Raw genomic sequence first — 25,118 nt, 5'->3', positions numbered from 1 at the left:
CTCCAGCACCACAGTTCAAAAGCATCAATTCTTTGGCGCTCAGCCTTCCTTATACTCCAGCTCTCACAGCCATACATTACTACTGGGAAAACTATAGCTTTGATTATATGGACCTTTGTCAGCAAGGTGATATCTCTGCTTCTTACTATGCTGTCTAGGTGTGCCATAGCTTTTCTCCCAAGGAGCAAGCATCTTCTAATTTCATGGCTACTGTAACCGTCTGCGGTGATCTTGGAGCCCAAAATCTGTCACTGGTTCCATTTCTTCCCCTTCTGTATGCCAGGAAGTGATGGGGCCAGAAGCCATGATCTTAGTTTTTGTAATGTTGAGTTTCAAACCAGCTTTTGCACTCTCCACTTTCACCCTCAACAAGAGGCTCTTTAGATCCTCTTCGCTTTCTGCCATTAGGGTGGTATCATCTGCGTATCTGAGGTTGTTGATAATTCTCCCGGCAGTCTTAATTCCGACCTGTGATTCATCCAACCCGGCGTTTCTCATAATGTATTCTGCATATAAGTTAAATAAGCAGGGTGACAATATGCAGCCTTGTCATACTCCTTTCCCAATTTTGAACCAATCGGTTGTTCCATGTCCGGTTCTTACTGTTGCTTCTTGACCCTCGTACAGGTTTCTCAGGAGACAGGTAAGGTGGTCTGGGACTCCCATCTCTTTCAGAATTTGCCACGGTTTGTTGTGATCCACACAATCAAAGGCTTTAGCGTAGTCAAAGAAGCAGAAAGAGACATTTTTCTGGAATTCTCTTGCTTTCTCCATGATCTAGCGAATGTTGGCGATTTGATTTCTAGTTCCTCTGCCTCTTCGAACCCAGCTTGTACTTCCGGTAGTTCTCGGTTTGCATACTGCTGAAGCCTAGCTTGTAGGATTTTGAGCATCACCTTGCTGGCATGTGAAATGAGCGCAATTGTACGGTAGTTTGAACACTCTTTGGCATTGCCCTTCTTTGGAATTGGAATGTAAACTGACCTTTTCCAGTCTTGCGGCCACTATTGAGTGTTCCAAATGTGTTGGCATATACTGAGTGCAGCACTTTAACAGCATCATCTTTTAGGATTTTAAATAGCTCAGCTGGAATACTGTCATCTCCGCTAGCTTTTTTGTTAGTAATGCTTCCTAAGGCCCACTTGACTTCACTCTCGAGGATGTCCAGCTCAAGTTCAGTGACCGCACTATCATGGCTATCAGGGACATTAAGATCTTTCCTGTATAGTTCTTCTGTGTATTCTTGCCACCTCTTCTTAATCTCATCTGCTTCTGTTAGGTCCCTGCCTTCTTTGTCCTTTATCATGCCCGTCTTTGCACAAAACGTTCCCTTGAGATCTCCAATTTTCTTGAAGAGATCTCTAGTCTTTCCCATTCTGTTGTTTTCCTCGATTTCTTTGCATTGTTCATTTAAGAAGGCCTTCTTGTCTCTCCTTGCTATTCTCTGGAACTCTGCGTTCAGTTGGGTATATCTTCCCCTTTCTCCCTTGCTTTTCGCTTCCCTTCTTTCCTCAGCTACTTGTAAAGCCTCTTCAGACAGCCACTTTGCTTTCTTGCATTTCTTTTTCTTTGGGATGGATTGAGTTGCTGCCTCCTGAACAATGTTACGGACCTCCGTCCATAGTTCCTCAGGCACTCTGTCTATCAGGTCTAATCCCTTAAATCTATTCATCACCTTCACTGTATATTCATAAGGGATATGATTTAGGTCATACCTGAATGGTTTAGTGGTTTTCCCTACGTTCTTCGATTTAAGCCGAAATTTTGCAATAAGAAGCTCATGATCTGAGCCACAGTCAGCTCCAGGTCTTGTTTTGACTGACTGTATAGAGCTTCTCCAACTCTGGCTGCAAAGTACATAATCAATCTGATTTCGATATTGACCATCTGGTGATGTCCATGTGTAGAGTCGCCTCTTGTGCTGTTGGAAAAGAGTGTTTGCTATGATCAGTGTGTTCTCTTAGCAAAACTCTATTAACCTTTGCCCTGCTTCATTTTGTACACCAAGGCCATGCTTGCCTGTTATCCCGGTGATTTCTTGACTTCCTACTTGAGCATTCCAATCCCCTATGATGAAGAGGACATCTTGTTTTGGTATTAGTTCTAGAAGGTGTTGTAGGTCTTCATAGAACCAATCAACCTCAGCTTCTTCGGCCTCAGTGGTTGGGGCATAGACTTGAATTACTGTGATGTTGAATGGTTTGCCTTGGATTCGTACTGAGATCATTCTATCGTTTTTAAGATTGTACTCCAGTACTGCTTTTCCCACCCTTTTATTGACTATGAGTGCTACTCCATTTCTTCTAAGGGATTCTTGCCCACAGTAGTAGATATGATGGTCACCTGAATTAAATTCGCCCATGCTTGTCCTTTCTAGTTCGCTGATTCCCAAGATGTCGATGTTCAATCTTGCCCTCTCATGTTTGACCACCTCCAGCTTACCTTGATTCATTGACCTTACATTCCAGGTTCCTAAACAATATTGTTCTTTACATCATTGGATTTTCTTTTCACCACCAGACACATCCACAGCTGAGTGTCCTTTCGGCTTTGGCCCAGCTGCTTCACTCTTTCTGGCGCTACTTGGAAATTCCCTCTGCTCTTCCCCAGTAGTACATTGGACACCTTCCGACCTGAGGGGCTAATCTTCTGGCGTCATATCTTTTTGGCCTTGTGATACATTCCATGGGGTTTTCTTGGCAAGAATACTGGAGTGGGTTGCCATTTCCTTCTCCAGTGGACCACGTTTTGTCAGAACTCTCCGCCATGACCTGTCCGCCTTGGGTGGCCCTACACGGCATAGCTTATGGCTTCACTGAGTTACACAAGCCCCTTCACCACAACAAGGCAGTGATCCATGAAGGGGGTCTCTTGTGTAAATACACCCTATTACCACTGTTTTTCTTTCCATCTACTTTCCACTATTGCCTCACTTCCCTCTTCTGAGACAAAGTAGCTCCTCCAGAGTTTTTGAAAGCTCCTTGATAAGCTTGAATGAATATCAATAAGAGCCTGTCTGTCTCTGAACCCTCAGAGTGATGTTATTCCTAGATCATTACCAGATTCCTTCCCCATACAGACTCTCCATTTAGAGGGGAGGGATTGTAGCTCAGTGGTAGAGCACCTGCTTTCCATGGAGAAGGTTCCAGGTTCAATCCCCAGCATCTCCATGTAGGGCTAGAAAAATGTCTGCCTGAAACCCTGGAGGGCCATTGCTGCCAGTCAGTGTTGACAGTACTGAGCTGGGCTGTGGTCTGACACAGTAAAAGGCAGCTTCCTATGTTTCTATCCCAGTCTACATCTTGGCTTGACATCACGCAGCTTATACTCTTTGCCTGATTGAATCTCAAGGCAGCGGTACTGCTTAGAGGAGCCAACTTCACTTGTAGTCTGCATGACATTTCTTCTCTATGCATGCCTGTACCACTGTCAACGTATTTCACCTTTTGGCTTTTCATAGTATTGCTAAGAGACTACTCACATGACAGGAATCCTCTAGTTTCTTGGGCCTTTAGGACATTATTTATCCAGAGCTTAGTCTTTTTTGGCTCATTACACATTTTCTATTTGGGTTGAATGTGAATGGGATAGAGGTGTACAGCCCATGTTTTATACTTGCTCTGTCACTTGGATAAATCAAATATGCTATATAGGATTTTTCTGGGGATCAATGTCATTGCTACCAAATTGTTTTCTGCTGCCCTTCATGTTTTTCTGACAGCCATTTTGCATCACTAATAGGTCATGCCAGAAAAATCAGCTTATAGATATTTCTTATTTCATGTGTTAGCCACATATATAAAATGTAGGTTGTATAAACCAGAATCCCACTGGAAAAAAAGACTGATCCATGCTGAAGGCACTGTCATAAATCAACCATATACATATCTTCATTCAGGCAATAAGTTTAAGGTCATTTTCAAATAAAAATCCATGTGGATGTGTTGTGATGGAGTGGAAAATGTAATCTTTATTAGCTTTCCCCCAAATTATCAGCTGTATGGAGATACTGGAATATTTATTGTGACTAGTTAATTAATCAATTGGTTAACAACAAGATAGTTAATTGACCTAAGACATTTTAGTCCGTTGACAGCTCTAATACTGGCTTATGTATTGTTGCAATAAATTGTTTTAGCAGATACTATCCCAAAGCTTTCTATGCCAAAGGGACAATCTCACTTGTTTGGGGTGTTATGGTTTATGTACATTATTTGGATAGTACTGAGAGTCAGGTATTAAACATGGACTTCAGTTATAGTTTACATCTGCCATATCATCATAGCAATGAAATAGTTATGTCTTATTCTTACAACGAAGGGACTCCAAATACAGAGAATCTTTGTCACGGCTGTGTTATAAATAATGCTGCCAAACCATTTGGGATTATCAGCAAAAGAACTTGTCAGGCTCTTGGAGAACAGATGCTTAATTAGGGGATGGATGACACAAATGGGCACTTATTAAGAGAGAAACACCTGTTTGGGGTAAGCGGGGGGAGAGGGAGCTTTGGAAACAGCCAGTGCCAACTGGAATAGCTTTTTTACCCCCCCCAACCCAGTATGACAAATTTTGTGTTCATAAAAGGAATAAAACATGACTAGTTTATAAAGAGCAGGTTCGACAGAGCAAATGAATGATCTTTCAGAATAAATTTTCTCTGGCTATTGTTGCTGCTGGGATTTATCTAAAGAGATGGTTATTTTGATCATAACTGAAATGAGTGGCAGGATTTATCTGCATTCATTTGGTTTTGGAGGAGGAGAAGAAGACGATGACCCAGAACTTCTCACAAACTAAGAGTTTGGTAATTTAGCATGAGTAGAGTTTATAACTCCCTCCTGTCCATTTCCATAGTTCCTAGAAGATTGGGCGGTGGGGGCGGGGCACTGATGGCTCATAATCCACTGCCCTGGACTTTTTAGACAGCCACCTTGGACAATTTTTTTCAAGAGCCAAAGTATAGATATTGAAATAAAGAATCAATCAACCACTGATGGTGTGGCGTGTGGGGAAAGACTATTTGTGGGGGTTTGCTAATACAAAATTCCTTTTAACCATCACCCTATTTCAGAACCAGGACAGAGACAAGTTTACAGTCACAGCACTTTTTAGACCATCCGCTAGCAATGGCATTAATAGGAGATGCAACAAAAGAAAAATGGCTTTTCACATTAAACAGATTTCCTTGTTTTATTCTGATAATAAGAATATTGTTTTTTATAAAAGCATGTATGTATAAGTTTCTCATATCCCTACTTCTCCACCATCACAGCATAAAAATCTTTATTCTTACCACCTTCTGATAGCTTTGAATGCAACCCAACCCAGTGCCTAGTCTTTCTGTGTCTTCTAGCCAGCTATAGCTCAGGAGTATTATTTTTGGCCTCCTGTGTCTACTGGTTTTTCCCCCAGAATTGTTTGAGACATTAGCCCTTTTCATGCATTATTATCCACATGCAAGCTGGGGATGGGATCCCACATACCCATCCTCCAAGTGTTCAGTATACAGTCCAAAAAAGGACCCATGTATGCAACTGTGTGTGTACAGGGCTTTTTTTATATGACTGGAAACCTTGAAAAAGCAGACCCTGGAGTAATGTGTCCATTAGGCAAACCACCGCAATGCTGCTAACTCAGCTGAAGAGGCATTCACTGCTTTAAAAACACCTTTCTCCATTCTGAATGCTGCCTGATTCAACACCAGATAAGCAGATGATATGTTCCCAGAATGGAGTCAGGACAACAGAGTGGCATCAAAATATATGACATTATCCAGTCCCTTTGCCAACCTAGTTTCTTTTTTTATTTTTTTTTATTTGATTTGATTTGATTTATATACTGCTTACCATATTTATAAATATATCTAAGCGGCTTACAAGAAAATTAAACACATTAAGATACATTATGATATACATTAAAATACAATTAAAATATGTATTCATTGCTAAAAACTTGTATAGAAGACATCAAAACCTTAAAACCAGTACAATACCATAATTACAAATGAACTGAGCAGTACACTCGCTCAGGGTGAAGAGATGGGTCTTTAATTGGTGCCTAAAGCATGTTACAGCTGGAGCCTTCTGAACAGCAGTGGAGAGGTCATTCCATATGGTGGGCATCATCTCGGAGAAAGTGTGCTTCTGGGTTGCTGTAGAATGGCACTCTCCAGGTCATGGTACAACCAGCAAAGCCTCCTCCAATGATCTTAACGATCTTACATGTCTGTATGGGGAAGGTGACCTGTCAGGTAACCTGGTTGCAAGCTGTTCAGGGCTTTATCTGCTGACAGCAAGACCTTGTACTTGGCTCAGTAGCTAACAGGTAGCTAGTGCAGTTGCTTTAACATAGGTGTAATATGTGCATGTCCAGGCACTCCACTCAGTATCCTGGGTAGGGATGGGTGAAGTCACCCCCATCTGCACCGCTCACCAGACCTCCACTAGTTGCTTGACCCTGCTCGCCATGCTGTCTGCAGGCACCTGGCAAGTGGCTTGTGATGTCCTGCTCCTCTGCCAAGCCGCCATTTGCCGCAAAATGGTGGCTTGGACTTTACCATGAAACCTGATGATGCATAAATGGCGGCTGTAAAGAGGCCCATTTATGCAACATTATAGGCGTGAATGGTCTAAATAGAGTCAGGCAAGCGCAGCAGTCTGTGGACTCCAGTCTGGGGGAGTGAGCTGGCAGTAATCCACTGAGCTCAAGCCCCCAACCAGACTCTGCCGCCATCCCTAACCTTGGATGCCACATTCTGCACCAGCTGCAGCTTCTGGTCCAAGCCCAAGGGTCACCCCACATAAAGTACATTCCAGTAATCTAAACATGAGATTTTTCACCTGTTGGGTGCACCTGACCTATTCTTACCTGGATCATGGACTTAAACTACATTAATGAGAGTAAAACCTATGTACAGTCATTCCACAATAAAATCAGAGTTGCTAAGATTAAAAACAACAGTCTTTAGTGTGATCAATGCAACTGCTTTCCTCTGGCTTGATTACCTTGCATTGTATGTGTTGCTACTTTCCTGTGTGTGCAAGTGTTTTTTAGACATACAACCTGTCTCTTGAACAACAGCAGCAGCTGAGGAACAACAGCAGGAAAGAGGTATTGCCCTCATGACTTGCTTGTGGGCTTCTGAGAGGTATCTGGTTGGCCACTGTGAAAAAAGGATGCTGCTGGACTTTTGTCTGATCCATCAGGATTCTTCTGATGTTCTTGATCCATTTATTCATTCAGCAAGAGTAGCTGCATTACCTAAAACCACTGAAATAATCACTTGGTGGCTTATCTAGTCTTTTGCAGTTATTAAAGCAAAACAGAAGCATGGTGAAACCATGTCAAGCAGCCGCCTTTCCCCTGATGACCCTTCTGTGTATATGAATAGCTATAGAATTGACAGGGTTATTTTATCCTTTCTATAACATCAAAACAAGGAACTCCCACAGAAAAAGAGGCTATCCTTAATAAAGGATTTAATATAACCATACAGACAAAGTATCCTTTTCACTGCCCTTCATCTCCGACCATGACTCCACTTCCAGACCAGCCACTTCAGCTCTGACTTTGCTCCCTGCATCTGAAACTGGTGACAGAAGAAAAAAATGCAGAGAGATAGCCCTGTTAGTCTTTTGCAGCACAGACAACCATGAGTTTTGTGGCACCTTAAAGACAAACAAAGCTTATTCTGGCATAAGTGTTTGTGGGTCAAAATCCACTTCATCAAATGCATGGAAGTGGTAACCTCAGTTGGTAATTATTTATACCATGAGCGCAGAGAAAAGGAGAAGAGTATGTATGTTTTGTTTTTTCAAAGTAGGGCCAAAGGCCAAGCAATATAAGAGGGCTTCAGTCTCGAATTGTCGTTCTACCAGCAGAAGGATACCCCAGGCAGAACAGGATTTCTGCATCCCCCCCCACAGCCCCCCCACATACTGTCCAGATCTCCTCTGGAGGATCCCGTAGTACCTAATCTCTAAATTTTGTCTTAATGCCTTTTAAATAAACTAGGTGTGCTTTTTTCATAAAGAGACTGTGCTGTTCAACTCAAGAAGGTGGACAGAAAACCATGAACCCAGGTTTCCCCTGTAGGGCAAGATTTGTAGGGACTTTTCTAAAGCAGGGCCTGGGTAAAAGGCATTGGCTGTGAATTATAACCACAGCAAAAATAAATTCCTACAATTGAGCAACTATGTAGCCAGTCCTGAGGATTTTTTTTTCCCTGTGTGTTTCTAGACAAACAGCCCTTAATTCATCAAGCAGCAGGTATATTCAGACAAGATGGAATCCAATTTTGCTCACACATAACCCAGTCCTATGAAGCAAGGCTCCGGTTCAAAAGAACATGGGCTCAGTGGAGGCTGCTGGCTCCGATTCATAGAATCATAGAATAGTAGGGTTGGAAGGGGCCTACAAGTCCATCGAGTGCAACCCCCTGCTCAATGCAAGAATCCAAGTCAGAGAGCATCCCTGACAGATGGCTGTCCAGCCTCATCCCACATCTCCAGTGTGGGAGAGTCCACTACCTCCCTAGGTAATTGGTTCCATTGTCTCATTGCTCTAACAGCCAGGAAGTTTTTCCTGATGTTCAGCAGGAATCTGGCTTCCTGTAACTTGAGCCCATGATTCCGTGTCCTGCACTCTGGGATGATCGAGAAGAGATCCTGGCCTTCCTCTCTGTGACAGCCTTTCAAGTACTTGAAGAGAGCTATCCTATCTCCCCTCAGTCTTCTCTTCTCAAGAGAAGATTACAGTGGGGTGTATGAATCCATTCTGGGTTTCTGTCAGAACCACCCAGAACTCTGAAGGAGCTATCCAAAGTTCTGAACCCTATCCCCAAATAGGGTCAGTGGAACTGGCACTCAGGGCCCAGCGTGTGAAAGCTGTGCTGCCGAGCAGCCCTGAATTGCAAGGACTTCTCTGCAGACCCTCGCACAGCATCGTGTGGGCTGTAGGAGCTGTGGACTCTGCCACCAAGCTGTGCTGTGCTGGCTGTGATTTATGCTAATGGACACATTTAGAGCTTTCCTTGGAATTGCAGCACACCCAACCACCTGATTCCCATCCTGGCCTCAATTTGTTTGCCTTTCTGTTTTTCATATTCCAGACCTGGACCCAGGTGCTCCCTCTGTACTGACCGAACCGTAGCCAGTGGTGTAGTTTGCACTGGAAGGGGGTTGAAAATCATGTACAATTCAACGTGTAATCAAAGCAATAAGAGAACTGTTTTCAGTGCAGTGGCACTTCTTGTTAAATCTGCCTCAAGGGTCATTGTGAGTCTTAACTACTGTTTGTGAAGCACTTTGCAATCCCCCCGTGGAAGGTAATACAGAAAGATAGTGAGAAGTGTATGCACACACAAGTACTACATATGGAGAAATAATGAAGTGTTTCTCATTTAACTTCTGTTTGCTTTTTGCTTTGTGTGAGCCTCTCAGAGGGACTCATAAGTTGCGTTCCTTTTCATGTCATTTTCTGTTATCTTCTGTGCATTAAAAATATTAACGGTATTTATGTGCTCTTGCACATTGGTACTGTATTGCTGCAACTACTGTGCTTCATAACATCATTAACCACATTGCTCATTCATAATGTGAGGTGCCTGTGTGACCAGACATTTTACTAAATCCTCAAGAATTCACATGGAAAAGCAGAAAATCTCAGGACTTAAATTTGTGAGAACTTAATTTCTATCTCTCATAAATACAGAGGGAATTTGAAAGTACCGTGCTGGTATTAAGAGGCAGTGAAATGTTCAATGAAACATTTTAGAGTCCTAATCATTTATTGTAGCATGAGCCTTCATATGCATGAAGCATACTAGAAAGATGATATGTGCACTCAAGGGTACACCAGCATAACCACTTGAACTGGAGGCATCCAGTAAGCAAAGTACAACAAAACCCACCAGTTAGGGTGCTAAAAACAAACCACATAAAAAATGTTACATCAGTGTTGGCATCTAAGGGTGCAATCGTATGTATGTTTAGACAGAAGAAATCCCTATAATTCCCAGCATGTGCTAGCCAGCCATGGCTGGGGCATGCTGGGAATTGCAGGATGTTTTTCTGTCTAAACATGCATAGGATTGTGCCCTAAAAAGCAAAAAAAAAAAATAGCACCTTACATATGCTATATTTTCAAGTATTTACAAATGCTATATTTCCAAACATTTTGGAGCACATTTCATGATTCTACTTCATGATTATTGAATTTTAATCATATCACACATTCCAATTCGTAACTTGTCTCCAGGTTGATATGTTTCTGGTACATCTTTCAGTTTTTTTAGTATTTTGTTCTGCTTTATGGAATCGGTAGCTAACATCATAATTTCTGCCATCTTATCACCACAACCTCAGTGCAGTATAAGTTCTGCTGTTTTCCATTTTGTGATAACTTTTAACCATATGTTGGCTAATACATGGTTTTGCTGTGAAAATAACCTGGTACAGTAGTTTGATTAATTTAGTTGCGTATTCTGACATATTCAACAGAGCTGACCACTGCATTTTAAACGTTGCAGTAGTGAAAACTAGGTTCTGAACTATGTGTAAGAAAAGAATCCAACTAAAGTTACCTTTGTTCAAGTGTGGTTGTGCAACCCACTTGTGCAACAGAAAGATTCGGTGGAGCCGAACAGTGCTTTTCGGCTGGTGGCACTTGTACCACCTGAAGTAAGAGTGGCTATTTATGAATTGTCAAAAAAAGAGGAAACACATCACCAAAAAAGTGGACATCGATTTGCATAAAAATTGCATATGCCAATGTATATGCATAGATGCTAATTTAGAAATAATAATTATACTTTAAATAGAAATATAGTACAACTCAACATAGTGTGGAAGACTGTGACCAGATGACCTGTGTTCTTTGCTCAGTCTGCTGTCCAGGTGCTGTTTGGGGGCAACTTCAAGGCCCAGCTCTCCCTTCTGATCGTTCTTTATCTTTAACCCAGACCTGGACTGGGCAGCCCTTCAAATAGAATATGCCTTCAAAATAGAAGACAGTTCTCTGGCAGCCCTTCAAATAGAGGACTGTCCTGTATAAAAGGACAGAGAAGTTCTACCCCTTGAAAAGCACTGTCCCAGAATCCTCTGAAATGACCAGAGGTAGTGTGGCTGATGATGTGTCAATATAATGCACTGAAAGTATGCACTGGAGGTAGAAATTTATAAAACAACTGCTTTATACTGAAAGCAGATATAATAGTGTAACCCTCCCAAGGGCTGGGTTCATAAATTGCAAGGGTTTTTTTTTTTGTCAGTGGCATGAGTCATCACCCAGAAAATCTGAGAACCAATTTTGGCTGGGTGAATGGCCACACCACTCTCACACAGGGAATATAATACCAATCCTATATTTACTTCAACACATTAAGCAAAGGAGAACGGTGTTACAATACTAACAATTCCCTTTCCGTCCAAGCGTCCCAACGTCTGTTTTGTTTCTTGCAACTGAGCAGCTACAGCAATCTAGGTTGTAGCTCAGCAGCCTAGTTGCTGCTACTTTCCAAGGAGTAGAACAGCCAGTCTGGAATGTGCAGGCCACTGAGGCCAGAATTCAATTTGCTTTAAAAACACAGCACCATCAGGGTCAAGATTTCAGCTTACTCTTCAGTAGTTAGCAAAGAGACACAGGTCTACTTGAGTCATTTTTCTCCTGTTGCCTTCTCCCTGTAGGTATTTTGCCCAGCTTCTGCCGTTTGCTCTTGACAAACTGATTGTCAGCTGACTGGGTCGTCCATGGAAAGTGATCCACTTCTCAGCTTCACAATTCTTCTAGCTTTTTTCCTGTCAGTAGTTCAGTTGAGTTTAGCCAGCAACCTGGAAGAATCCTTCACCCACCCGCTCTACAGCTTGGGGGGCTTTTAAACTCCTGAACTAGCATCTGGACGCAGTTTTGGGCTGGATGACAGTCAACAAGTTGAAACTTAATCCTGACAAGATGGAGGAAGTGTTGGTGGGGAAACTGATTACTCCAAATGAAGGTTTGCAACCAGTCGTAGTTGGGTTTACACTCCCTCTGAAGGACCAAGTTCACATTTTCGGCGTTCTCATGGGCTCTGCGCTAATGGGGGAAAGTTAGGTGCTTGCAGTAGTTAGGGGTAGTTTTTAACAGCGTAGGCTGACACCAACTGCAGTCCTATATGGAGAAGACAGACCTTGCCTCAGATAACCATGCACTAGTGATATTCACTATGGTGGGAAGTGGGAGAAGGCCTTCTCTGCTGTGGCACCCCAGTTGTGGAATGCCCTCCCCTTGGAGGCCCGATTGGCACAGACATTGGTTTCATTTTGGCACCAAGTTAAAACATGGCTTTTCACCAAAGCCTTTGAGGGCTAATTGAATTCCCTAAAGTTGCACACTGTTTTAACTTTTTATTGTTTGAGATTTTTTAAATTGCTATTAGCTCGCTTAATGGTTTAATATGTTTTTACCTGTTTAAATTATTTATTGTTTTATACTGTTAAAATTGATTTTATCTGTACACTGCCCTGATATCTTAATGATATAGGGTGGGATACAAATGTTTTAAATAAATTAAATAAATAAATTCAGATTGGGATAATGTAATGCACTCTTGTGGGGCTGCCTTTAAAGATGGTTTGGAAACTTGAACTCCCGCAAAATGTGTCTCCCCCCGCCCCCTGGTAGCAGTGGAAGCCAGACAGTCAGAACATACGAAACCTATATTGTATCAGTCCAACTGATTGCCATTGCATTTCCGGGCTCAGTTTAAAGTGGTAGTATTGACCCAGCTTGTGTGCTTACCTGTGAAAGCTGTTAGGCTGGCGGGTACAAGGTGAGGGCTTTTTTGGTGGTGGCTTCAAATCTGTGGAACTCTGTTCCAATTGGGATTTGACAGGCTCCATCATTACGGCTCTTTAGGGTGCATTCCTGTGTATGTTTAGACAGAAAAAATTCCTTCAGCTCTCAGCATGCCCCAGCTAGCCTTGCTGTTTTATTTTGTGCTCTCTGGTTTTATTGGGTCGAGTGCTGTTTTTTAATGTGATTGCTGGCTGTCGTGTAGAAAGGTATTGTCACTGTGTGTTTTTAGTTTTCATTATGATGTTTTTATATATACTATTATACATTTGTTTAACTTGTATAGTATTGTAAGCAACCTTGCAAGATTTTTTCCCCCAAAATGAGAGGATATAGATATATTCACTAAATGGTTTTAAAATAGTTTATACTTCTCATTTTCAGGGACAGTACAGGCTAGATAGAACCTGTATTGATAGTGCCCATTGAACAGGTGTTGATTCCTCAGAGGTGAAAGGTTGTTCCACTGAGATCAGCAGCAGCAGCCAGCTTTGCACAGATGTTTCAGATCAAACACCTTTTGAGGTTTTCCCCTTCATTACTGCTTCTTATCTTCTCATTCTCAGGGGCAGAGGGATTTGAATATGAGCAGGTTCCCACTAGTTTCTCAGGGGTATGAGTTCATTAGAGTGTAGAATGCAGACAACTAGACTAGTGGAGTGAGAGAATGGACTGAAGTGTGTAGGGAGGCGAAACAGTGGGATCTTTTGCTATTGCTAACACTGTCCACAGCTGTATCTAATCCAGATACCCAATTTGTGATCAAACCTTTTTCTCAGCTCATTCATAGAGAATTCCACATCAGCACTATCTCAGAAAACAGATGTAATTTTGCTCTCCTCTGGGGTTCCTATTGATGCCAAGCTCAAGGGAGTTGCCACTCTGAGTGAGATTATAATCAGTGCTATGGTATAGAATTGCTGGTGTACATTCTTCTCAAACTCTCCTTCTTAAATGAAAGGTTCACTTTCTTTCTCTCTAGGTTTGTGTATTAATTTTTCCAGGAGCTACTATAGTTCTTCCATGAAGGGGTATAAGAATTCAAACTAATGGAATAGATAGAAGAAACATTCCTAGATGCTTTGACTTGGATTCCTGCTTTGAGTAGGGGGGTGGACTCGATGGTCTTATAGGCCCCTTCCAACCCTACTATTCTATGATTCTATGCTAAAACACTGCCCCATCAAAGTGTTGCTTTTGCTTTCATCCAAAGGAGTGATCTATCCCCAGCTATATTGTAGTCTGTCTTCCTCAGAATAAAATAGCAACCCAATCTACTCACTTTAGAAGTTTAGATGAAGAGAAATTCTGAAGTGATCTGTCCACCAGTCAGACTAAAGGCTGTGGAGAACTACTGTGGTCGACAAAAAGCAACGGTAGCTGTGTCAAAATCCATGGTGTAATTTTTTTTATTAGGCCAACCAGAAAGTCACAAAAAATGTGCAAACTACTGGAGTCTCTGGATCTCTTCATCAGGCAAGATATGACAAAAAAATAGGTTTGGGGGAAACAGGAAAGGGGTGGGGGATCTGGCTTGATGGTGAAGTCATGGTGTCTGCATGATCCAAATACTAAGATGAAGTGTGGGGAGGAGGAGACTGTAGACATGCATACTGGCCTTAGCAGGCCATGTGATGGGTACAAGTTGAACCTGGAGCTGCCCCTAGGATTGCTGGGAGCAAGAAAGGGAGAACTGCTGAATCCCCCATTTTTTAAAATATAAAACCCAACTGTTTCCATCCTGTCCAAACCACAGAAGCTCCTTTTATCGTGGGACCACAGTATATTATATATTGTGGTCCTTATATTATCCAAGCTGGAGATAACTGTGGATGCTGTACTAGGTAAAATGAGTCAATAGATGCCAAATTGGGTAGCTTTACCTAGTAGTTGGAGTGAATGTACCCTTAGGGGAAAAAAGTCCAGGGTGATACAAGCAAAATGCCAAAATCTATATTAGTGTCATATGATGTGGTGAGGCACTGGCTCAATGTGTGTGTGTGTGAGAGAGAGAGAGTATGTGTTATTTTTAGCTTCTTTTTGGTATGACCAGTGGGACTCAAATGTTACTGGTTATATATATTTCCTGACCATTAATGATATTATTTATGACAGTAGTCTACCAGTACAATACTGTGATTTTCAAAATTGCATATCATAAGTACAATGGCCCTTCTACCTGATTCTATCCATCTTTGCCGGTGGACCACAGAAATGGACTCCCAGGCTGTGTTCTTGCAAAGAAATATGTCCCCCCAGCCGCCCTCTCTCTCCTTCTCACACACACACACACACACGTTCAAACATTCCTTCAACATATTAATCATGGTCTATTCTTGCTGAGATGTTCTTTGGGGCTGTGCAAGCCCTGAAGCTTAGTATAATAAAAAAGAATCAAAGGCAAGATTTCTGTTCCTGCAAATACCACACAGTGGATGGCTCAACATTTAGCAGAGCTGACCCTATTAGAGCTGCCAAAGTGCTGCCAAACGTGCCTCTGTGATCATCTTTTTTGAAAGGATATAAAATTATTCATCTTTTTTCAGGGAGAATAAATGATCTGGGAGCCAATCCATGTAGAGTAGAAATATGCTAGAATGGGGGAATTAACTTATATAAACGCTGCAAGGTTCTTCATTCCTTTAAAAACACTGGAGTGAAGGGGTTTGGAGATATATGTGTGTGTGCACATGCACACACATGTATTTTAAATACATAGAGTTTTTATATAGGGATAATGTTCACACCCCATTCCATTTCCTTTTTGTTTCCACATTTACACTCACAGCAGGAATTTTGCATTTTGAAGAGTTTGGGGATTGTCAAAATCCAGTTTTATAAAGCCCCAAACTTGCTCCCTTCCCTTTTCTTTCTCCTTTTCATTTTGTCCAATCACTGAGTAATCTGAGGAGAGTGCCACAATCTGGGGGCCATCTTGAGATGCAACCCTGTTCCCTGCCTTGTGATCTTCATGTCAAGGTGAAACTGCAAGAATATGATAATGTTGCTATCCCCAGAAGGCGGGTGGTAAAAGATACTAATTGCATTTCACTGAAGGCTTCAGAAACAGTCAGCAGCTGGGAAGCTGAGAAGAATGTTGATGCTATTCCTATAAAGGAAGATCTCTCTCCTCTCCCCTCCCTCCAACAAACCTTATTCTGTTTGTAAATCTATTATGGAACGTAGGGAATGAAGGTGGGGTGGGGTGGCGGGTGGGGGAAGAAAGCATAAAACCAGCTAAAGACTTTATGATTTCCATTATATTTTGTGAGCTGTAGGTGGTCAGGAGATTAGACAGAAATATTCCCTCGTTATCAGCAATAATAATTTAGTGGTTTTATTTATCACCAATTGTTATTTTCTATGTATAAAGGGCCTTATCCAGCTCATTATATTTCCTGCACAAATACTGTAGCACCTCTCTATCGGGACACCAGAGAGAAAATGAAATCTGTCTGCAATGGACTCATGGAATGTTTATAGTTACAAGCTTATGGACAGGCAGCAAAGCCGTGGATATCAGTCCTGGAAAATGCAGAGGAGATTTTGGTGGGCAACAGCAACAACTAATATATGTAGCAGGGGTGGGGAAGCTCAGGCCCAGGAGCCAAATTCAGCCCAGTGGGGCTTCAGTCCCCTTTCCCCCATCCACTGATTGTTTGGTGGCCTCCCGGCTTTTGTGCAGTTTTTTCCCCCATTCCAAAGGTTGAAATGCTGCTCCAATGACTGAGCTACCAGCTGTCAGAGCTTTGAGTGAGCAAAAATATGCTAGCATTTTGGTCCCTTTGCCCTTGGAGTGGCTCCCGAGAACTCCTCCAGAATGGAATTCAGCCCTTGGACTGAAAGAGGTTCAACACCCCAGATATATAGGATGGCATACAAGTCCTTTCCTGATTGGACGAGTGAGAGGTCTACAGATCCAGGCCAGACGGTGTCCAAAGATAATAGAACAAGGAGGGATCAAATGGCTTTCTAGTCCTCTGAGCACCTGTCCAAAGGTTGGGCCCCTATCAACCCCCCACAGATCAAGCTATGAAGTCCAGATGACATCATGCTTCAAGTAGTGAGTGGGCGTATTGCAAAAGATTCACATAGAGAAATATCTGTAGATGACTCACGCAAACCACGCCCCACCATGCCACAGAATCATAAAGCCACAAGAAGGCAAAACACAAACAAAGTCCAGTATCACAGGTCAGTCTGATCTAGGAGGGGAATCGCTGACTGGACCACTAATATGGCAGTCCCTGTTCTTCCCTGTTCATGAGCAGCCTTTGTACAACAAATGCAAATAATAGTCAGATTTAGACATTACTTGTAACTTGTACTTTGGTTAATCAAACATTTCTAATATTTTTGCCCAATTTGTACTTAACCTCTGTTAAGATCTTGACATTTTTCTACATATATGTGACAGAATTATAAATACAAAATTACAGGCCTACGACCTCCAGTGTGGTGTAATGGCAAGAGTGTTGGGCTAGGAGCTGGGAGATCCGGGTTCTAGCCCCACTCGGCCATGGAAGCTCACTGGGTGACTTTGGGCCAGTCACAGACTCTCAGCCCAACCCACCTCACAGGGTTGTTGTTGTGAGGATAAAATGGAGAGGAGGAGGAGAATGTAAGCCGCCTTGGGTTCTTTCCAAGAGGAAAAAGGGCGGGGTATAAATGCAATAAATAAATAAAAATAAATAAATGTATAGCCTATCTGGCCTGAAAAAAATGATGCCATAATTAAGAGATAAGACAGCAACCACCAAAACCAAACTACACCCCACCACCTTTCATTACATCATTCTTCTGATCATGATCAGAACAAGTGTATTAACACAGGTGATACATGCAGTTGTGGCTCCATACTATGGGCTTGACCCATTTTGCTGTATGTGCACTGTAGCAACCTTGCATGGAGAGATCTCCATTTCCTCCCTCTCCCCAAAGCACACACATAAAGGGACTCACTACACCATTACTGTGAACCAAAGGAAGTCAACAAGGAAAATTGTGATTGTATATGAGGAGGAGTGGAGGGGGAAACAGCTGCACTCTATTTGCCTGAGTGCCCATATAGGTCAGCCAAGGGTCCTTAGTTGAAACACAGTATGTACAATTTACAGTTATTATGGCACTGGGGGCTGTGTGTCAGGGGAGGGATTCAGTTCCCAGATACCCCTGGGCCCTTACCCCAGTCTGAAAGCATATGGGATAACCTGAAATTAGTTACCTTTCAATACCTCTTGCCGTTCCTTTTCTCAAGATGCTTCTTGCCAACAACTTCACATAGGGAGGCTGCCCCATCTCTATCCATTTTTAGGAACATACCAGTTCAGAAGGGGATATTCAGATCTTCAGGGGAGTGTCCTGTGTAGCATTGTTCAAGACTCCCAGGGGAGCCAATCTGAAGCAGTTGTACTTACTAGAAGGGTGAAACAAAGTCAAGGCAAGGCCTTTCAGAACCAATGCTAGCTAGAACACACGAAGAACTGTTGTCTGAGCAATATGCAGAGGCCATCTGAAACTTTCTGAAGGCTAGCAGGTCTAGACCTGTTGTTAACTCCACCCACTCTGAGGAGCTGTCTACTACTCAAAGGGCCATTGTCTGATTTTACAGCCACTAGCTCTTACAGCATGGAGGAGTGGAGGACTGCATCAGAGGGATGCCATTAGAGTCTGATATAAAGCCATGTCCTCTGGCATGGAAAGTCCTGTAGTAGCAGATGATGGGTTACTGAATGAATCCTCCTCCCCGTCTGAGTCCTTTTCTAAGCCAGAGGGGGGACTGAGGCCAGAGAACATATCATATCATAGGAATCATAGAATCATAGGGTTGGAAGGGGCCTACAAGACCATCGAGTCCAACCCCTGCTCAATGCAAGAAGCCTGATTCCCAGGCGGTCCCCTATCCAAGTACTAACCAGGGCTGACCCTGCTTAGCTTCCAAGATCAGACAAGATCAGGCGCATCCAGCATGTGACACTTACATGGAGGCCTTGTATTTTTTAATTTTGTTGAGCAATGAGTAACTTAAAGCACTTTGTAACTCTGGAGAAAATGATAAAGCAGTGTCTTGGATGGATGGATGGATGGATGGATGGATGGATGGATGGATGCGTGTGTTAGGGACTCAAAGCCTTCTTTCCCAGAACCTATACATCCTTGATCAAACTCTGGATGTAAAGGGTGCCTATGAGATCTAGGAAGAAATAGATTGAAAAGAATTAGCTTCTATGGCCAAGGTATGTGACTTGCATCTGCCACTATGTTCCAGAACTTTGTTTGGGTGGATATACAGGGTCTAAGCTAAAGTTGATGATGCACACAAAACTTAGACGAGGTTACCAACAGTTAATGCCCATGCTTTCAACCTAAAGCGTTGTTCTAGGCAGTAGAATAGTGGCGGGGGGGGGGGGTTGAGCATATTAATACATTTTTTTGTCATACACCAATGCTCTGTTTTCACCTGGAATTCATGTTCATTAAACAGTCCATGTTGGAAACTCTTGTCTCAAGAATCAGTAGAGTCCATATTGAAGCTACTAAAATCATTAGAGATGCAGAAAGACATCATATATTAGGGAAGCTGGAGAAATCCTCAGTGGATTTAAATGAGGTTGGATTTCTAAGAATCCAACCTCTGAAATCCACAGTGGACCAGCTCTCCCTGCCGGTGTTGGCACTAGCAGGGAGAGTAGGAAGGTTGTGTGCTGCTTGCAGATTTCATCTAAATTTTTCCCTTTAAAAATGGCAAGATGCGTACATTGTGTAAGCAATTTGCATATCTCAGGCAAATGACAGCCATAATTAGCATATTTTATGCAAATTGCAGCCATAAAGTGCTTTGGTATGTGTAAACTGCGGCTTCAATTTGCGTATAACTAAGCACTTTATGGCTGCGATTTGCATAAAATACGCTAATTACAGCTGTAATTTGCCCAAGAAATGTGAATTGCTTACACAATTTACGATCTTGCCATTTTTAAAGAGAAAAATTTAGATGAAATCCACAAGCCGGACTGGGGGCTCCAGGGAAGTCCATTGAGCCCCAAGAGGGCCGGATTTTCCCAAAATGGACGTGCCCCAGACTGGACCCAGGTGGATTCACACTTTCCTATCATATATATTTGAGTATTGCTCCAGTTAGACAAAACATTAATTTGTAGGAATGAACACACACACACACACACATTACTAGTGAACTGCCTATAATTAAGATTGCAACTCTCCACTTCTATTGTCACAAGGACACAACCCCCCACACACACACACGCACACAGATTCCATTCACTCACACATGTAACTCACTCACATGCCACACTCAGGCAGCAGATCTGTTCATCAGCAAGGTGCTCACCTACTGCTCGTCATGACACCTGGTCCTGGGTGCCTTCCTTGCAATTAGCTCTGGTTCCTTGAGATCCAAAGGTATGAGGCCAAGCTGTACGTCAGGATGGAGTCACCCTTGTTTCCTCAGCATTTTCCAGCCAGCCTCTTTGTGGAAGTGGTGGCGGTATTGTGGGGCAGGTTGTGGGAGGAGGAGAACTCCACATATAGGGACATGCACCTGTCACATTTAGCCACTTCCTCCCTTTCCAAGAGCTGTGTGGTTGTCTCTGAAAGGGAGGACTGGGCTCTCCCATACAACTCCAGAAAGGGAGTTGTATTTCTTGAAGAGTACTTGAAGTACTTGAAGAGCGCTATCATATCTCCCCTCAGTCTTCTCTTCTCAAGGCTAAACATGCCCAGTTCTTTCAGTCTCTCCTTGTAGGGCTTTGTTTCCAGTCCCCTGATCATCCCTGTTGCCCTCCGCTGAACCCTCTCCAGCTTGTCTGAATCCTTCTTAAAGTGCGGTACCCAGAACTGGACACAGTACTCCAGATGAGGCCTAACCAGTGCTGAGTAGAGGGGAACTAGTACTTCCCGGGATTTGGAAGCTATGCTTCTATTAATGCAGCCCAAAAGAGCATTGGCCTTTCTTGCAGCCACATCACATTGTTGGCTCATCTTCAGCTTGTGATCGACAACAATTCCAAGATCCTTCTCGCTTGTCATGTTATTGAGCCACGTATCCCCCATCTTGTAACTGTGCATTTGGCTTCTTTTTCCTAGGTGCAGAACTTGGCATTTATCCCTATTAAATGTCATTCTGTTGTTTTCTGCCCAGCATTCCAGTCTATCAAGATCACTTTGAATTTTGTTTCTATCTTCCAAGATATTGGCTAACCCACCCAATTTTGTGTTATCTGCAAATTTGATCAGCATTCCCTGCACCTCCTCCTCCAAGTCAATCATAAAAATGTTGAAGAGCACTGGGCCCAGGACTGAGCTCTGCGGTACCCCACTCGTTACCTCTCCCCATGCAGAGATATGTTTTTTTGTAATATATAATGCAACCCCACCTCCCTTTCTGTTCCTCCTGTTCTTTTTGAACAAGTTATATTCTCCAATTGCTGTATTCCAGTCATGAGAGTTATCCCACCAAGTCTCAGTTACACCTATCAAGTCATAATTTCCCTCCTGTTTTAGGAGTTCAAGTTCTTTCTGTTTGTTTCCCATACTCTGGTCATTTGTATATGGACATCAAAGACCATGTGCTTCATGGTCTGGCTTTCTTCCTACATATCTGTGAAGACTATTATTGGGCGTTATTAGAGCTGTTCTCTCCGTTGCGATGCGTGAGCCTTCATCCATTGTTACCCCCAACTTTACGTCTCCCTTCCCCATAGGATTCAGTTTAAAGCCCTCCTGATAAAGTTATTCATAGGGATGTCAGAGAATTCCGCCACGGATCTTGGTGAGGCCGAATGCCAGTGCATTTGGTCCCCCGAACTCCGTGGCAGAACAGCCTGCCCCACCACCACCACCCCGCAGATCCCCCCCGGAACAAGACTTACCTGGGGTGGATCTTCCGGGCGGCGGCGGCTCCGGAGGCGACGGTGGCTGGTCTTCCGACCGGCTGCCGCCGCTGCCATTTCCAGTCTTGTTAAAAAAAAAAAAAAGACGTGATAGGCTACGTCATGGCTGGGTTTAAAAAAAAAAAACGATGTGATAGGCTACATAAATCTTTACATAGCCTATCATGGCTGGGTGGGTTTAAAAAACAAAAACAAAACCGTGTACGCAAATGGCGGCGGCTACGGCCACTGCCATTTGCGTTCCTTATTTTGGGCCGTCTTAGTCTACGTAAATATTTACGTAGACTATGACGGCGAAAATAAAGGGGAATGCAAATAGCATAGCAGGCGCTATTTGCGTCCCTTTTTCATTCGCCGTTTTAGCCTACGTAAAGATTTATGTAGGCTAAAACGGTGAATCAAAAAGGGATGCAAATAGCGCCCGCTACGCTATTTGCGTTCCCCTTTATTTTCGCCGTCATAGTCTACGTAAATATTTACGTAGATTTAGATGGCCAAAAATAAGGAACGCAAATGGCGGCGGCTGTAGCCGCCACCATTTGCATACGCGGTTTTGTTTGTTTTTTCCCAGAGCCCTCCGCAGCCGGAAATCCGGCTGCAGACGGCTCTGGGCTGGGCTGGGCCTGACCGGCTGCTCTGCGGAGCTGCCGCGGAGCACAGTCAGCCATCGAGGATTCTGGGTGGGAGGAACGGATCGCCTCCCCCCCGTCGAGGATTCTGGGGGGAGGGACGGAACGCCTCCCCACCACCACCATCAACATAATCCGCGAAAGGTAAGTCACTTTCATACATCCCTAGTTATTCATGCTGTGGCCACCAAACACATTCTGAAGTTGGAGTCAAACACTCCTGGAGAGCACCAGGTTGCCTAATGTGTTACACTTTAAGGCAGGGGTGGGGAGCCTCAGGCCCCTGGGCCAAACCCAACCCTCTTCAGGTCCCAATCTGACCCTCCAAGGTTCCCCAGATGGCCACGCCCCCTTCCCCTGGCCCCACCTCCTCTTCCCCTGCCACTGATTGTTTGGTGGCTTCCTGGCTTTTGCAGTTTTTTCCCCATCCTAAAAGGTTGAAACACCTTTCCTGCAGCTCAGTTACGTGCACTAAGAGCTTTAAGCTAAAACATGCTGGTATTTTAGCCCCACCTGTTTTGCCTTTGGCCCCATCCCTTGCCTTTGGCTCCACCCACAACTGGAAAGTGACCCTCAAAAGCTTCTTCTAAAATGAATCCAGCTCTTCGGCTGAAAGAGGTTCCCCCCGCCCCGCTTCAAGGTGCTACAAGACCCTTTAATGGTTCCCTTTCCCCCGCGGCTCTCATGTAAAGGAACACAGTTGCACATTTCACTCTGCCTTGCTTTGCATCTTTGTGCGAGGATGCAGATGGACGGACGGATGCACGCACTCTAACATTATGCCAATTAATCCCTTGGTCACATGTTCCCCCTCCCACCCCAACCCTCCAATTTGGCTGATGTATTACATAACAGAAATTTGTCATAAACTGGGTCAAGTCTGGCAAGTTGGTTTTATTTTTCAGCTGTCCACCAGCATTTAGAACCAGTAGAAAGAAAGAAAGAAAGAAAGAAAGAAAGAAAGAAAGAAAGAAAGAACACACAACGCAACACAACAAAACCTGACAGGATACCCACACAACAAGAACACCCTTGCCTGTGGAGAGGTGGGGAAAGGGGGCTGGTTGAAGTTTGAGGGGATAGACTCTGTCTTGACGCTGCTTGTGTACAAAGCTGGAATAGCAGCCATATGCTGTCGTGCTGCTGAACAAAGCTCTCTCACTCGCTTGCTCTTTCTGTGCACAAGCTGCTGTTTTATAGCTGCTGTGGGTTTGCCTGAAAGCCTTGCCATTTATTATTCTCTATGAGATTATGCAGGAAGGTTGCAAGCAACGACTCATCTCTCCCTAACACAGGCTGCATTACAATCTACCTAGAAGACATTCCTTAAACCCATCCCAGTTAATCACCCCTTACTGGCTTAGAACTGTGCAAAGTGGCTGCTGCCTTCTCCTGTTTTACCCGGCTTTGGCTGATCCAGGCAGCCTTGCGGTGGCCCCCGTGGTGTCAGCTTGAACAATCTTCTGGAGCGCCATGAAAGATTCATGAGGGCGAAGTGTTAGCATGTGTACTGACTGGGTAATAGGCTGGGACTGTTCTTCCAGGATGTCAGGACAGGAATGGGAGGGAGAAGGAGGGTGAGCCACTCGAGAGCCTGGCTTGGTAAAGGCAGGACTCCGGGCAGGCACCACAGCGGTGGGGTTGTGTGTGTCAGTGCTACTGCAGCAGCCATGCTAGTGGGCTGGAGGGGGTGAACAACATTTCCTTTTGTACTTGCAGGAGCGGGTGGGTGGTTATATTATTGCAGTAAACACATACACACACACACACACACACACACACACACACACACACACACAGAAATATTAATTGGGCTGCAGCTGCCAGTCTCTAAGCTTTGCTTTATCTGCCTGTTTCTCCAGCCCCATCCATTCCTTCTGGACTGGAATAAGGATCACTGGAATAACCAAGGTTTTCCTCCTGTAAATACATTATGGGCATCTCAAACCCCTGATCCTTGCCCCCCTCCCAATCCAACTCCTGCGACGCTGTGATTACAACTTCTCCCCCTAGAATGATGCAAACAATTCCTGCATAATGTCCTTAATTGGCATCAGATCGTCCAGCTGCAGAACACAGGCGTCCTGTGTGCAAACACTGGTTTTTCTTGCGCAGATTAATTTTCTTCGTATGGCATTTGCGGCTCCACAACTCCAAGCCTTATTTTCAGGTTGTGCTTGTGGTGGTTGTTTTAAATTGTTGTGATGGTCACTTAAATAAATAAGCTAGATAATCATCATCATCATCCAAGTTGGGGATGAGTATAGTCCTGACTTCCTTTCGATCTCAATCCAATTATCCAGAATATTTCCAGGGAATTCTCTCTCCCATAATGATGACAAGGATCATGGCCACCAGTGGTGACCCCCTTCCATGGAAATAGCCTGGATCGCTCCTTCATCCATGGTTTCTGCATTGTCATTTAATGTGTCGGTGCCAGAAGAACACCGTAGTCACGTAGGAAAGGTCTCCTCCTCTCTCCTTCTCTCTCTAACTACTAGACACATTTCTGATAATTAGGGATGCCAACAATCTTTTAAAATAAAAAGACGTGTGTGTTTGTTTAAAGTCTTCGCCACTTATTCCAAAGCATCACCTCAAAATGGGCAATTGTTATTGTAGATAGCTACAAATTGGCGCCAAAGGCTGACACCACACTTCCATAATGCTTCCACTTCCGTTCCGAAATTTGGACCTGGTGGTGCCAGTTAATTTCCATGTCTCTGCACTGGCTGGAATCACA

Source organism: Heloderma suspectum, chromosome 2 (genome assembly GCF_057233095.1).
Source record: "Heloderma suspectum isolate Gila_16-S chromosome 2, 16-S_ref, whole genome shotgun sequence".
Classification (NCBI taxonomy): domain Eukaryota; kingdom Metazoa; phylum Chordata; class Lepidosauria; order Squamata; family Helodermatidae; genus Heloderma; species Heloderma suspectum.
Note: the sequence above shows the minus strand (reverse complement) of the source record.